This window comes from Rhincodon typus, chromosome 24 (assembly GCF_021869965.1).
Source record: "Rhincodon typus isolate 14 chromosome 24, sRhiTyp1.1, whole genome shotgun sequence".
Classification (NCBI taxonomy): Eukaryota; Metazoa; Chordata; class Chondrichthyes; order Orectolobiformes; family Rhincodontidae; genus Rhincodon; species Rhincodon typus.
This window is the reverse complement of record NC_063355.1, coordinates 36,116,505-36,131,430: the sequence shown is the minus strand read 5'-3', so window position 1 is coordinate 36,131,430 and position 14,926 is coordinate 36,116,505. Positions and strand designations below refer to the sequence as shown.

Genomic DNA, 14,926 nt, shown 5'->3' with positions numbered 1-14,926 from the left:
GGATGATCATTTGGATAGAAACGATGTGCAGGGTTATTGGGGGAAAGACAGGAGTTTGGCACTGAGGGATAGAACGAGTCCAGGCATTATGGACCGAATGGCCTCCTTCTGCACCCGGAAGAACTTTGCGATCTGCGAGCACAAAATAATTTAAAGTAATTTGGCAAAACAGATCCAAATGGGGATCTTGTCAACTGTAACTGCTTGTTATAGGAACCTGCTGTGCTGTTTGAGTTGCTGGTGTTGCGAGGTTCTTGTTTTAAAAAAAAACAAACAAAAAAAAATCCTGACTTTTTCCTTTCATGTGAGATATTCCACAAGAAGGGTGAGGAGGAAGCAAGTTGCTGGGATCACAGTCCCCGCCAGTTTGGCCGCCCTTTCCCGCGGATCGAGAGGGCTGGCAGAGGCAGGAGGAAGGCGCGGGTCGAGCGGCGGGGACTGGGACGGGGAGGCGGGAGTGAGTGTGAACCACTGCCCAACGCCAGGAGCCAGTCAACGGCTTCAGTCATTCATTCACTCATTCATTAGCTCCAACTGTCAGCACAGAGAGAGAGAGAGAGAGAAAGCTTCCAGTACCAGGGAGAGCAAACTCAAAAGCAGCCCCAACTCCCCTTCCCCAAGAAAAAACAAACGAACCAGAAACGAAATATTGCTCGGGCAGAAATTTTAATCATAATTGGAAAAGCGACTGTAATTTCAGTCGCCAGTGAGCGGAGACTCTGCAAAAGCTTTCAGTCCAAAGTCGATGGCAATTTAATTCTGCTGGAGGTTGCAACTTGCAAAACAAAAAGAAACTTTGTTTGTTGTCTCGTTACTTTCCTTAAAAAAAAGCCTTCTTTATCTGTATCCATTTAGGGGGACTGAGGGAGGGCAACTTACCCCCTGGCAACTTTTCCCCACACCCCTCCCTTCTTCCTGCAGGATCGACTGGGGGTAGTCTGGGGAGACACCAGGAGAAGCCACGGTGTGGGATCGATCGTAAATCCCGATTAAATCGATTTCTCCTTGGCTCACCCCTCCCCCAAACCTCACCCCCCCCAAAAGAAATCCCCAGATTGCGCGCATGCGCTGCCAGAGCAGTCTGCAAGCGCCGGGAAATTTAAAAACCGTTTGTATCGATTCAAAAAATTCAAAGAGGAGATCGGAGCATTGGGAAAATCTCTGCAGGTACAGGCAGCTCTTCAGTATCTCTCTGCAAAACCCCTCCGCAACAAACTGAACAAAAAACAAAATCTCTTGCAACCGTGTCGCATTAATCCAGTTTGCATTCTCTTTCTCCCTCTTTCTGTCTAAATGCAACTTTGAAACTTTGTTTTTAAAAGACAAGGGGGAGGGAGAGAGATTTGCGTGGAGTTTCGAAGGGATTTGTAAAAACAAACAAAAAGAAATTCCGGTTAATGATTAACTAATTGCTGTTGTAATGGTGATTGCTTTGGTTTTGAGTTCCACATCCCATCGCTTTTATTTTGTTTATTTATTTTGCACAGTTTTGTTGTAATACAGTTGCACCTGTGCATTCTGCACAACTGGAGGATTTGCTGTTCCAGTGAAGTGGAATTAATTTACTGCATAGTCCAAAATGTTGCTATTTCAACGACTGTATCTATTAGATTCTTGATGTTTATTAACCCCCGACTGTGTGTCTTTTTTATTCGTTTGGTTGCGGGGGGGGGGAATGTCTGTGGGATGAAATGCTTTTGCTGAAATGCTGGATAGCTACAATTTAAAAGCTGCAAATGGTAACAAAAATCATTTTGTTTTTTTTCCCCTATCTGTACAGTCTCTGGAAGGCGATGATAGAAAACGAGATTAGATCGGAGATGTCAGGGATATTAAGGACTTCGGGACATGATCATTCAACCCAGGATTACAGGTAAACTTGGGAACACACTAAGGGAATGGGCGGGGGAATTAACAGAAATAACAGTCGGTGAAGAGGAAAAGCAGTCATGATTATTCTCTCTCTCTCTCTCTGTGGTTTCACATGTAACATCTTACATTAAATGAGATGTGGCGCGTTCCGAAGTGTTTTCAAACACCCGATTTTTCACACTCATGGCGCCAATACACGTCAGTCAGAAAGGAAATGAAACCTACATGTTTAAAGGGGTTCCAGTGTAGAATTGTGCGGTCAGATCTTTCAGAGGGCTGGCAGCAGCACTGCGGGCCGAATGGCCTCCTACTGAATTAAAAACTGAAAGAACTGCGGATGCCGTAAGTCAGGAACAAAGACAGAAGTTGCTGGAAAAGCTCAGCAGGTCTTGCAGCATCTGTGAAATAAAAAAATCAGAATTAGCATTTCGGGTCAGGTGACCCTTCCTCAGAACTGTAACTCAGAAACATTAACTCTGATTTTTTTCTTCACAGATGCTGCCAGACCTGCTGAGCTTTTCCAGCAACTTCTGTTTTTGACCTCCTACTGTAACTTTCTTAGAACTCGTCTTTCCCATTTTGAACTATCGGAGCAAATTGCTCTGACTCACTTTGACGTTAAAACCGTTCTAGAAATGGAAGAATCGAGTCATGGAAATGGGAAACTGGATATATGTAGATGCAATACCGAGCATAGTTTAAAGGCATTTCGTTTGCAGCATTCCCAGCCCATCCCTCTCTCCTGTTTTTCCAGGAAGCTGTCAGTTTCTCCCATTCTGTTGACCTGAGTCAAATCCTGCAGAGCACCGGGGACTCTGTATAGACCACCAGCCCCGAACTTCTGGGACCGAGAGAAGTAGGCGGGACACGTCTGTTGTGCAATGCAATAGCGATGGGAAAGGATTAGCCGCGATGTTTGTTTGTGGAGCCACTTTGGGTTATCCTTTAGGGGCCGTGTCTGAGAGCTCACTGCCCGGTTCCCTTTTCTGGCTCAGCCCGCAGTCGCGGTGAATGCCGCTTTGATATGGGGCAAATGTGCCTTTGAGCTACTGAGGGCATGTCCAATTCAGGAGGAATTTCTTCTCTCTGGGGCTCTGTCTAGTCTTGGGAATTCTCTTCCACAGGAAGCAGTGGGGGGCTGGCTCATTGAATGTATTCCAGGTTAAATGCATGTGTCAGTATATTTTGACTGACAACGGCGGTCAGAAGGGAGTGGAGTTGAGACGCAATCTGATTTGAGTGGTGGAGCAGGCTGGATGGACTGAATGGCCTACTCTTGCTGTGGGATATGGGTGCTGCTGATCAGGCTCACATTTATTGGCAATCTCTAATTGAGAAAGTTTTGATGAACTTTTAGAGTTCGAGAGGTCTACAGTACAAAAAAGCCCCTTTGGCCTATCCTTTCCACACCAAGTGCAAAACAAGCACCCAGCTATTCAAATCCCATTTTCCAGCATTTGGCCCATAGCCATGTATGCCTTGGCATCATAAGTGCACATCTAAATATTGATTCTCACCATCCTCTGGTGAAAAGGTTTTATCTCACATCTCCTTTAAACCTCCTGCCCCTTACCTTAAATCTATAACCTCCTGCCATTGATCCCTCCATCCTGTTTACCCTTTCTAGACCCCTCATAATGTTTTACATCTAAATTATGTCCCTCCCAATCTCCTCTGCTCTAAGGAAATTTACCCCAGTCTGTCCAATCTCCCTTCATTACTGAAATCCTCCAGCGCAAGCAACATCCTGGTAAATCTCCTCTGCACCTTCTCCAGTGCTATCACATCTCTGGAATCCACGTGGATTCCAGAACTGCACACAGTACTCTAGCTGTGGTCCAACCAGCATTTTATACAGTTACAGCATAACCTCCTAGTTCAAACTTTATGCCTTGGCTAATAAGGGCAACTAACTTATTTGTCTTCTTATGAAATTTGACAGGTGATATATTGGAAGGACAGGGAACTGGAGGTGATCTCACCTTCACCTGTGTGGGGAGATGTTGGTTGAATCAAGTTTGAGAAAATTTGTAAAACTGAAAAATCAAAATTGCCCTACACAGAAGCTAGATTTGGATTTAAAAGAATCCTATAGCACACTCACCTTGAGTGTATATTATCAGTAAGAAATCAAAAATCAGAATGGTGTTGAGTAAGGTCCAGTTGACTTGGTGTTGGGATTACTGTGTGGTAAGAAGTTTATAGGATCAAACCTGTAGTAAGGTTTTGGACTAATATTCTAACACTGCTTTCTAGTGCAGTATTGAAGTTCTGCAATTTGGGAGCTGCCTGTCCATTACTCATGCATTTGATCAAGGCCATAGCTTAGACTGGTATTAAATGCCTATCCAATTAGCAAAGTGTTCTCCTGGTGCGCTGCCTGACATTTTTTTCTTATATAATATCACCAACAGAGACAGCTTAAAATCAGATACCATAGAAGGATGCCATTTGGCCCATCTTACATGTGATGGCTCTTTGAAAGAGCTACCTAATTAATCCTTCTACCCTGCACTTTTCCCATAGCCCAATGATTAAGTCAAAAATGTTAAATAGACATTAATGTTGCTGCTGTATGTGAGTAGTTCCTGGTTCAGAATTGGCTAATTAACAGTCAATCACATCATTAATTGTACTAAATGCTTCATGACATCTTAATGCTTTAAGCCTCCTGCCCCTTACCTTAAATCCATGACCTCTGGTCATTGATTCCTCCATCCTGTCTACCCTATCTATGCCCCTCTTAATGCTTCATCTCATCTTAACGCATTAAAACCTGCAATGATTTTTAATCCTAACCTTTTTTTTAAAGAGAGGTTCTAATTGTGATGCAATAATTCAGTGAGCATGCATTTGGAGAGGTGGCTGTCTGGCTCCAGTAACATTTGGCAGGTTCGGAGAAGGTTACTGTTCTGTACCAACTAAATTTTGCAATGATACTGGATTTGCTTTTCTGGTCTTAACATGGTACTTACTTTGACCTCAAAAAATTACCTTATTTGGTTGAATTAAATTCATAAATATCAATTGGATACATTCAAAATGGTGTAATGTTGCTGGACCCCATTATCCATTTACTGAGCCCTGCATTCTCTTATGGTAAATGAAGGAGCTTCTTTGTCATGCAGGGTACTTCACTTATAATGTTGTTCAATGGGAACGTCTGATTTTGTAATGTTGCTTCAAAAGAGCAAGATAGAGAGTGTTTACAAGTATTTGCAACTATGTTTTTGTGATTATAAAGGAGTTACTTTAAATGAGACCTTTGCAATCATATAAATAAGAGCTTGCTGAATCTTCCTGTGTTGTGTCGGGGGAGGTGGAAAGTTGAGTGTCAAATCTGTTGAGATGGCATAACGTATATGTGGCAATAGTGTGCCATTGTTTGTAAACAGTTGAAGAGTGAGGTTAGTAATGTCAATAATAAAGTAAATCCTCTTTAACAGTAAATTTGGTGTCATTTAGTGCATAAAGGCAGATTTTCATTAGAGTTTACCTTATAACTTATTTTTAATATTGGATGGTCTATTATGAGAGAGTTTGTGAGAGGATTTCCAAGGAGAGATGGAATGTTTTGCCTCTGCTGTTCTAACTAATGACATGCATCATCTAGTTAGATCCAGCCAAGGCCAAACTTATAACCTAGTTATCTCCTTTCAACGCCAAACTATTGCAAAGAATTATCACCAAGCTTAAGTCTCTTGTTAGCTGATGGTCCTGTTTCAATGGTGATTGCTGCAGACAGTGTCAAAGGAATCAGATCAAAGAAGTGGGCAAGGCCAAAGTTTGTAAGGAAGCTGGATTACTGTGCTGGTTGAAATGACTGTAGTTGTACAGTTGTCAGTTCAGGGCCTGCTTGCTGTCAGACTTGGCTACTGCTTTGAGCTAATCTTACTCTCTCGATGGTAAACCTAATGTTCAAACAAAAATATATTTTTCAAAAAGCTACAAACAATTAAAAAACAAACTTGTTATATTTGAGCATAATTCTTTGGGAGTGTTGACTTTAAATCCGCCCTAATTAGTTATTGTACATTTAAGTACGGGGTACCGAACCAGAATTGACCAAAACTTGGACAAGGTCTCGAGAATCCCTTAAATATTTTCTAGCATAAATCAAATAAATTTTGTAGCATTTCCTTTGGTATTCTTAATATTAGGAAGCATGAAGGTTTTATATTTTGCTCTGTGTTAGAATCATTGTCAATATGAATGTGGTCATAGAGTCCTTGGAGAATATTTTCACACACAGGTACTGTCCCAAATCAAACTGTATCCTCAACACCATTTGCTGTCTGCTTTCTGCATCCTCCCAAAAAGCTGTGGTGTTTGACCTGAAAACTACTGTTTTTTTTAAAGAAACCTGTTCTTTTTGAAATGAAAAAACACACACTTATTGAAGGACAGCGTAGAAAAACCTCTCTGATTTTCTTTCAAGATAATTCATTATCATGAATTCTACCCCTTTCTTCCCTGCCGAATAGTTAGAGTGGCAGGCCTGATGCTGTGCGTATTGTACACGTCGCTGCCTCCAGGCTGAAATAAGATACGGCGGTCACACCTTGGGAGCCAAGTGTCATGGAGAGGTTGACTGCCCACCTGGATTGTATTGAAGTATGGAGGTTTTCCTGATAGCACAAACACTGATTACGTTTTACTTTTGGTTGCTTTGTGCAAGTGATTCCGCTCCCCGCCCCCAACAGCAAAGAGGAGATTGACACCGTGGGGCATCTCTAAATGGTGGAGGTATCAGAGAGAAGAAGATGACATTTTGGTTTTTGTGAAAATTGTGACCCTGAACAGTGTGATTCATGTCATTGATGGCACATTGGAGCACCAGCTCATGGCATCACAGAGAGTCAGTTGCCTGGGGAAAGACAAGAAAGTGGAGTTTAGGATTGTCAGATCAGCTGTGATCTCATTGGTAGAGTTGGAACTCGATGGGCTGAATGGCCCACATCTGCTCCTACACCTTCTGTAGCCACAACACCATCTTTGTGAAGCTTTCAGTCTCAGTCATGATGCTGTGAGTAATGGTTAGCTAATTGTGGGACTAAAATGACCCAAATCATTCTCGCGAATGTGTCTGTAAAACAAAATGTACAGCTCCATACACATAAGATTGTCCATTGTGTAAGAAGTTGAAGGAAATTACTTACAAAAGGTAAGACTTGCATTTACATAGCACCTTTTACAACTCTGGATGCCCCAGAGCAATTCTAACCTTGCATTGACATCTGGGGGGCATGGAGGGGAGAAGGGGAAGAATCAGGAGCAGCAATTACAATTGTTTCTTCTTCTCTTTCTACCCTATAAAAAATAAGTTCATGGGACAGCGGATATGAGGTAAATCAGTGATGGAAACTGCTAGATGGAGCTTCAGGGTAAATCGGAATAAATTTTAAGTGCTGCGCTATTGGAAGTGAAGAAAACTGGAGAGCAAGTCTAGTCTGACTTTCTCTCACTTGTGTTCCTTTTTAAGTCCAAGTGAACAGAAACAGTGGCTGAGAGCTTGAGGCTAGGTCACTTGCTTCACTCCCCTGCCGCTGAACAGTGACTGACAAAACTATAATTCTAGGACTATTTCAGTCACAAAATGCATTGCAAACAGGCAACTCTTTGAAGAACTGATGATATTCTTGACATAAATATCCATTACATATAAACTTAAGAAAAATAATTATACCATTAAAGTAGACAAGGATAGATTTGATAATCTGACAAGATATCTCTGTAGAAGGGGGTAAAATATTTTAGCAGTGATGCCAAGTGAAAGACATTGGTGAGAGGAATACAGAGTAGTTGCACCTCTTCACTTGTATTTCACTCCCCGAGATCCCTCAGCAAATGAAGTCACAAGCAAAGGAGTAGTCGCACTAGAACGTAGATCCTTTTGTATAAATGTGGTTAACTACCCAAGAAAAATCATTATGTTCATACACAAGACCACACCCATTGTAGGATAATCTGCACCATTCAACCAATTTCTTTGTAACTGATTGCAAACTATTTCTCAGTTGCTTTGGAATATAGTTTTATCACTGTCGTTTATCCTTGGGTGAGATTGTCATTACATAATATTGCATTCAATTCTGGTCTCCCTGCTATAGGAAAGATGTTGCTAAACCTGAAAAGGTTCAGAAAAAATTTACAAGTATGTTGCCAGATTTGGAGGGTTTGAGCTATAGGAAGAGCCTGAATACGCTGGGACTATTTTCCCTGGAGCATCAGAGGCTGATGGTGACCTTATAGAGGTTTATAAATTCATGAGGGGCATGGAGAGGGTGAATAGCCAAGATCTTTTTCACAAGGCAGGGGAGTCTAAAACTAGAGGGCATTATTTAAGGTGAGAGAGGAAAGATTTAAAAGGGACCTAAGGGACAACATTTTCACACAGAGGGTGGTGTGTATGTGGAATGAGCTGCCAGAGGAAGTGGTGGAGTCTGGTACAATTACAACATTTAAAAGGCATCTGGATGGGTATATGAATAGGAAGGGTTTAGAGGGACATGGGCCAAATGCTGGCGAATGGGATGAGATTAATTTAGGTTATCTGTTTAGCAGGGATGAGTTGGACCAAAGGGTCTGTTTCTGTGCTGTATATCTCCATGGCTTTAAGTAATCATGAATCAGGATTCAAGAAATTTGAGGTCCTCAATTCCATTGCACCTTCCCACCTCTATACCGTTTGATATTTAAAGCCCTTCTTCAGACTTTAACTTACTCTCAAGTGTCCATTCTTCTAGTTTTAAACATCTAAGCGCTATTTGTCTCCTCAGAGATGAATTAATCCAATCTTTGCACATAGCCTCTGGTGCTTGCATGGGAATTTTCAGTATTCTGCAACATTAGTTGGATTGTCAGCTTCTGTCTGGGCTTGAATAGAGGATCCGCAGAATAGAGGATCCATCCCTTAATATCAACTGCAACTGAAGAAAACAATTGAAATCCTCATGCAAAAATGTAAAAGCTGCCATAGCCCTGCTCCCTCATTAGAGAGAGACGATTGGTGGTGGTTTAACCTGAGCGTGACTACCCCTCAGGTAAGGGAAGATGTTGAGAAGGACAGTCCTTCATTGTAATCCCAGCCACTGCAAGAATTGAACCCCCGTGCTAATGGAATCTCTGCATTGCAAACCAACCAGTTGAGCTTTCTGACTCCCATGAGCGTGTGTTGAAGTTAAGTAAGAATTGGTTTGGTTTTTGCTTATTGACCTGGAAGGTCATTGATGCAAGGCATCTTGTGGGGAGTAGTGGTCCTGTCTTTGGCTGATGTTACTCTGGTGGAAGTTCACGTTATTTGTGTGCTGTAAATGGGATGAGACCAGAGAATGAAACCTCTGCCAAAATGATAACAGCTGATTTGTAAGGCAGTTTAATGTTACAGGTTCCTGCAAAAATAAGTGTACAGTCTCAGCTACAGTCACTGTGCAAATGTGCACTGTACCAAACAGAAACTTAATTCCCATATATAAGTGTGGTATACTCTGATATTATTTTCCTTGCTGTTAATGTACTGGGGAGATATTCACTGGGCTTTTTCCTCATGCATTTTGTGGAGTGGGGCCTCAAATGTTCACAGCATTAACGATTCTGCTGAGTGGGAGATTCCTGGGCAAACTGATTTAAGATGTAAATGCACGTTTGTAGAGAGCAAAGTGATTGAACAATGAATACAGAGAGGTAGGTTACCATCCATCAAGGTACACATAGATTGTTCAGGTACACTGGCTTTCCTTTTTGCCTGAAATCATGTTTTACATTCAGTTGACATCCTGCTTAACTTATACTGAGGTGTATCCTGAGGAAGTGGTTATTTGTTTGACAAGGTGTTGAGTTTTATATCCTCAGAGTGCATGTGCTGCTGTGTACTCCCAGTATGTATGTATCTAGAGAGGCAGTTGTTGTAGGGCATAAAGGGCAAAGCTGCACACTTGTGGCACAGATGCCACAGATGGTGATGTATTCACAGGTTGCGCATGGTGCCCCTGTCTTCACTGTTGTTTAGTTATCCTGACACTTCCTTGTTCTGTAATTGATCTCATTAATGATTTTCTTTAAATGAAGAGGATACGTACCATCCACTATATCAAAGGTTATTCCTTTCATATTGTTGTTGTCCGGCTTTATTTTGAATATCCTTCATGTTTTTGTCAGACCAATATTATTATTAAAACTATAATATTGATAATGATATTGCCAATGTATTCTATATCTTCAGAAAGCAGTATCCTCGTGTACAGATGACCAATGTGGGAGAGACACATTGTCGGATTCTGAACAGTATCATGTAGGACTATCTGTCATTGTAGCCGTATGTCTTCACCTTCCAGTCAGAATTTTTCTTTGCAGTTTAACCTTCTGGGCTATACATTCATTTAGAATTAATCAGCTATCAACCAGTAACAACCTCCACTGTATTTATACTCATTACTGCTCACTTTTTAATACCTGCATCAGAAAGTGCTTTGAGCTATCACATCTCATTGCCTGTTTTTTTCAATTAATGTTTCTCAACACAGTTAATCATTGTGCAGCTTTTAAGTGCATAAAAGTGAGGGATCTTTCTGCAAGGAGACATATGCAGTGTCTGCAACAAAATTCCTATTTTATTTTCCACTGATTTACCTCAATCCTAACCTCCCACTTCAACAATGTATCATTGTTTAGCTCTCACCTCAGCCACCCCGGTAACCTTCTGAGGCCAATTATTTCTCTCTTCTTCTCGAGTTCTCCGTTCAAAAGTTGGTCCTCCCCACAATTACCAGAACCTTCACCGCGGGTTGGGCAAGAAGACAGGTCCCAAGTTCACTCCAGCCAGAATAGAGAATTAATGCCTGTGCTGTGGGCACCAGTCTTAGCCAGGCTGACCATCCAGCTGTCTGCAGGGAGTCTGAGCTGCTGGAGCAACATACACTTTCATCTGGATGATGTAGTTTGGTGCTATGGATGGTGATGGGAGAAACTCCAATTCCCTTCTACCATATGTCTGACCAGGAATCTCTCCTGCTGTTATTGCCTTCCATTGGCATGTGGTGTAATGATTTATTCGTTGATATTCAGCCTGTTTGGCTGTGTTATGAGCACACATTCCTTCGGCATCAAGTCTCGGAGTGTGACTTAAAGACCAGAGCTTTTGGCTCAGTGATAGGGACTGTACAAAACCTCCCTCTGGTTAATTTAGTGCTGGATTATTAGCACAATCTACTTGCTGAACCTCCCCCATCGTTGCTGCAGGTTCATTTCACTGGAATACTTGAGACAGAAAACTCTCACTCAGCATTCAGGCTGGTTTCAAAGTCAGATCCAGGTGAGCAGATAGTTACTGCATAATCCAGTCCCATTCCCAGTTTCATTCAGAGTTTTCAATGCATGTTGCTGAGTCCCTGTGGCCAAAAGTCTGTATGCAGGAAATACACTGACAGTTTACCTACTGTGAATAAAAGCATTTTAACTTTTTGCATTTTGCATTTATTATTCTGTGCAAATGTTAACTTCTGTTTAAATGGAGAATGCTGACATCATTTGCTAACCTGTGTCGAAGGTGCCAAGACTCCTAAAGGAGCTGAACAGGCAAAAACATGCTGTAAGCACTTGAATCACACCTCAGTCAGTCCGCAGATATTAATTCAACTCTGTCACAGCTGCACTGGACACATCTCCTGGGCAGAAGCCCAGGGAAAAGAATGGAATGCACACTCAAGTTGAGCACTTTTATCTTTGCAAGTGTAATATTTAAAAGGAGTCTGGCGTTCCACAGGGACTCATTTAATAAGGGCACCTCCTGGTCTGCAAACAGAATCAATAAGAACAGGAATGTTCCAGGTTCAGCTGATGCTTTTCCCACTCCATAACCCAGACTGCTGACCGTCATACTTTCACTGGGAAATAAATGCTGACCTTGCCAGTGATGCCCAAATCCTGTGAATGAATAGTAGCACCAAGGTAACCAATTTTCAACCAGGGCAACGGTCAGTAATACCCGTTGCCATGGATGGATGGAAATCAGCTAATGTATCACTAGCCATTTGCCCATGTTGGGAGGTGCATATGTGTGACACTGGCTGGTCAGCTTCAAGCTTTGCTGTAATACCCCTAAAGGCGAATAATTAGCTACAACCCAGAGAGCAGGCTGAATGGGTTTAGGATTCATCTCACCTGAAGGATAATACCCCTGACTGGACTGTCGGCCTCAGTTATGTGCTCAAGACCATGCTGCTACCTACTCATTGTTGAGTCAAGGCAGGCAGCTTGACAGAGGGTGCAGTACTCTGCTGAAGTTTAACCAGCTTAACTAGTGAAACCAAATACACAGCACAGGTAAAAACCTCCTTCTTTAACACTGACTGTTCTTGCAGTGTGAAACAACCCTAGATGGGTTCTCCTTCCAAGTTCAATTAATGAGCTAGACTGACTGGTTAGTGATGCTCCTGTCTGAATTATACTTGCCTGCCTCAGCTTTGAAGTTTACCACGTTCACCAAACAGGCTGGACACATTCTGAATTTCCTTTGAAAACAAGGAGATCCAGTTTCAATCTCTTTTCTCTGCCTCCATCCCCAGGAGACAGTATTTCTTTGGTCAGACCGCTGTCAAGTGTGGGTTTAAGTCTTCATAAGTGTACAATAGATCCCAGGAGCTCTTCATGATGAGCAGTTTAATTTACTGTTGAATGGATTCCTGCAGCCGTAGCATGAACATACATCATTCTCTACTGAACACTGCTTCCACCACCTCAGTCTGAGCAGCATTCCTTGTTATAGAGAAACAATCATTTCTGGCATTTCTCAAACGTGCAAGTTCCAAAAGACCTTCAGTATTCAAAAGGGTTATTTGGAAGTATTTCATTTCAGCAGGGTATGCCAGGGGCAGAACACTTGCTTTGTGTATTTCATATTTCAGTTAACGTAATCAGGTTAGACATGGCACTCTGGATATGTCGATGGATGGTCTCATACTTTGCAGCCACACAGCACACTGCAACATTTCTGTACCACCTGTGTGACATGACTGGGTATCTCCTGTTGCCTCTGAGTCAGAAGGTTGTCAGCTCAAATTCCACTCCAAGTCTTCAGCATATAAATGAAGATTGCTGATCAACTGCAGCTGTCAAACCAGTGCTGCACTGTCAATAATGCTGTCATTCCCGTCAGATTTTGAACTGAGATCCCATTTGCCTCTTCTGGAGGACCTATGGATCACTTAGAATTGTTCTGAAAAGGAACTGGGCCGTTATCCCTGGTGTTCTAACTAGTACTTATTATTTAATTGACATGACAAACGTAAAAGCAGATGCAGATGTGAACTTAGATTTAAATCTTCAAGGGATGATTCATGTTTAGTCTTCAAGTCTATCATAAGGGCATTACTCATACTTTAGGATTTCACTCAGCCTCCATTGCTCGCACTTTGTCTCTCCAACCCTATGATCATACACTGGAACTATGCTAATGCTACTTTTAGAGTCACAGAATCATACAGCACGAAAACAGACTCTTCAGTCCAACCAATCCATGCTGACCATAATCCCAAACTAAGCTAGTCCCACTTGCCTGCACTTGGCCCATAATCCCTACTTGAACAAACCATTTGATGTTTCAAAGACATAACATCAAGCATCAGTTCATTCACTACAATAATGGTGGAGTCCGAGAGACACTGACAAGTGTTCACAATCTATATTATATATCTTTGACCAAGGGAACTACTGAAATCCCTGAAAAGGTTGGGTGAATGGGGACTGATGGCTGAATCTTATCAGAAATTGGCTAAGTGTTATTTTTGGCGAGTTTCATGGAGAGTTTCTCACCATGTAACCTGGCAAGTTTTCTTGCACTAACTTCCAAAACTTGCCTCTTGACCTGCCCATCAGGTCCATATGGCGCCCCACTCATCGTAGTCTCCCACTCACCACCGGCTGAAGTACAGGTCACCGTCAGGACGCCCAGTATTTCTGGCATCTGTGCCCAGCTGGGCACCTGGGCAAGTGCATTTCCCAGATGACCACTCCTGGTATCATGTGGTATTTGCCATCTCTACCAGTATGTGGTACTGGGGAAGGGTCATTTGAGGTAGTTCCCTGCCACCAGTTCCCTTTGTCTTTGCTTTGTCTTGGATCTAATAATTAATGATAGAGGATACACCATCATAGAGTATCAACAGAGAGGGTCTATTTGTAGATATCAAGAAAGTTTATTGCACGATAGAACTACATATAAATACACTTGGTCAGACATTATCATAGGGATTTAGGGAGCTGGTACAGGTACATCTGCTCCTCAAAAAGCTAAACTCGAATTCCTTGTGTCTACCGCACAGACTGTGTTTGAGATTAATGGAATGGTTGGAACCAATTTAGTATGAACATTAACCCCTTCAGAACTTTATCCATCCTCCTATGAGCTTTTCCCCCATACTTAATCCATTGTACAATCATGTACATAACTTTACCAAATCTCCAACTTCACAAATTCAGGTGGGGACATTTAACACTTTTTCTCAGAGCGGGTTCTCTTCAGACTTGGAAGAATCAACGGTCCCTTGCTTGAGGATTGCTGATCCCGGTTCTGATCTATGGATCTTTCCTGAGCTGGATGATCCTTTTTACTCAGACATCCTTCAAAAAGCATGTTGTTCTTTGTAGGTGTTCTCGTTGATCCATTACTTTATTTGGAGGAACGTTTATCTCCTGGACTTCCCAGAAGACAGTTGTTCTGTTGAAATATCGACTCTTTTTCTTGTAGTATCCTGGATGAGATTGTCTCTTTTTTGTAGTATCCTACATGCTTAGACCAGACGGCTTCTTCTTCTTGACCCTATCCTGAATCTGTGAATGTTGTTGTGTCTCCCATTGAGTCATTACCTTCCTCGAGTTGTTGGGTTGTTGATCAGGTTGGACATCATCAGTTGCCCTCCATGGTCATTTGACTGAAGTACTGTTCACACTGTCAGTTGTGTTACTGAAAGGTCACTGCTTACTCAGCACTATTCCTGTCATTGGCATTGACTTGCCTGTTTCAGAAGACAGAGGATTGAACATTTTCACCAGTCCTGTG

At 42.1% G+C, this 14,926-nt stretch overlaps 1 protein-coding gene across 1 annotated transcript in view; it reads left to right on the top strand.

Moving 5' to 3' along the window:
- The window catches only part of foxn4 (forkhead box N4), a 50,676-nt gene that overhangs the window by 14,349 nt on the left and 21,401 nt on the right, over nucleotides 1-14,926 (top strand). The window lies entirely within an intron of this gene.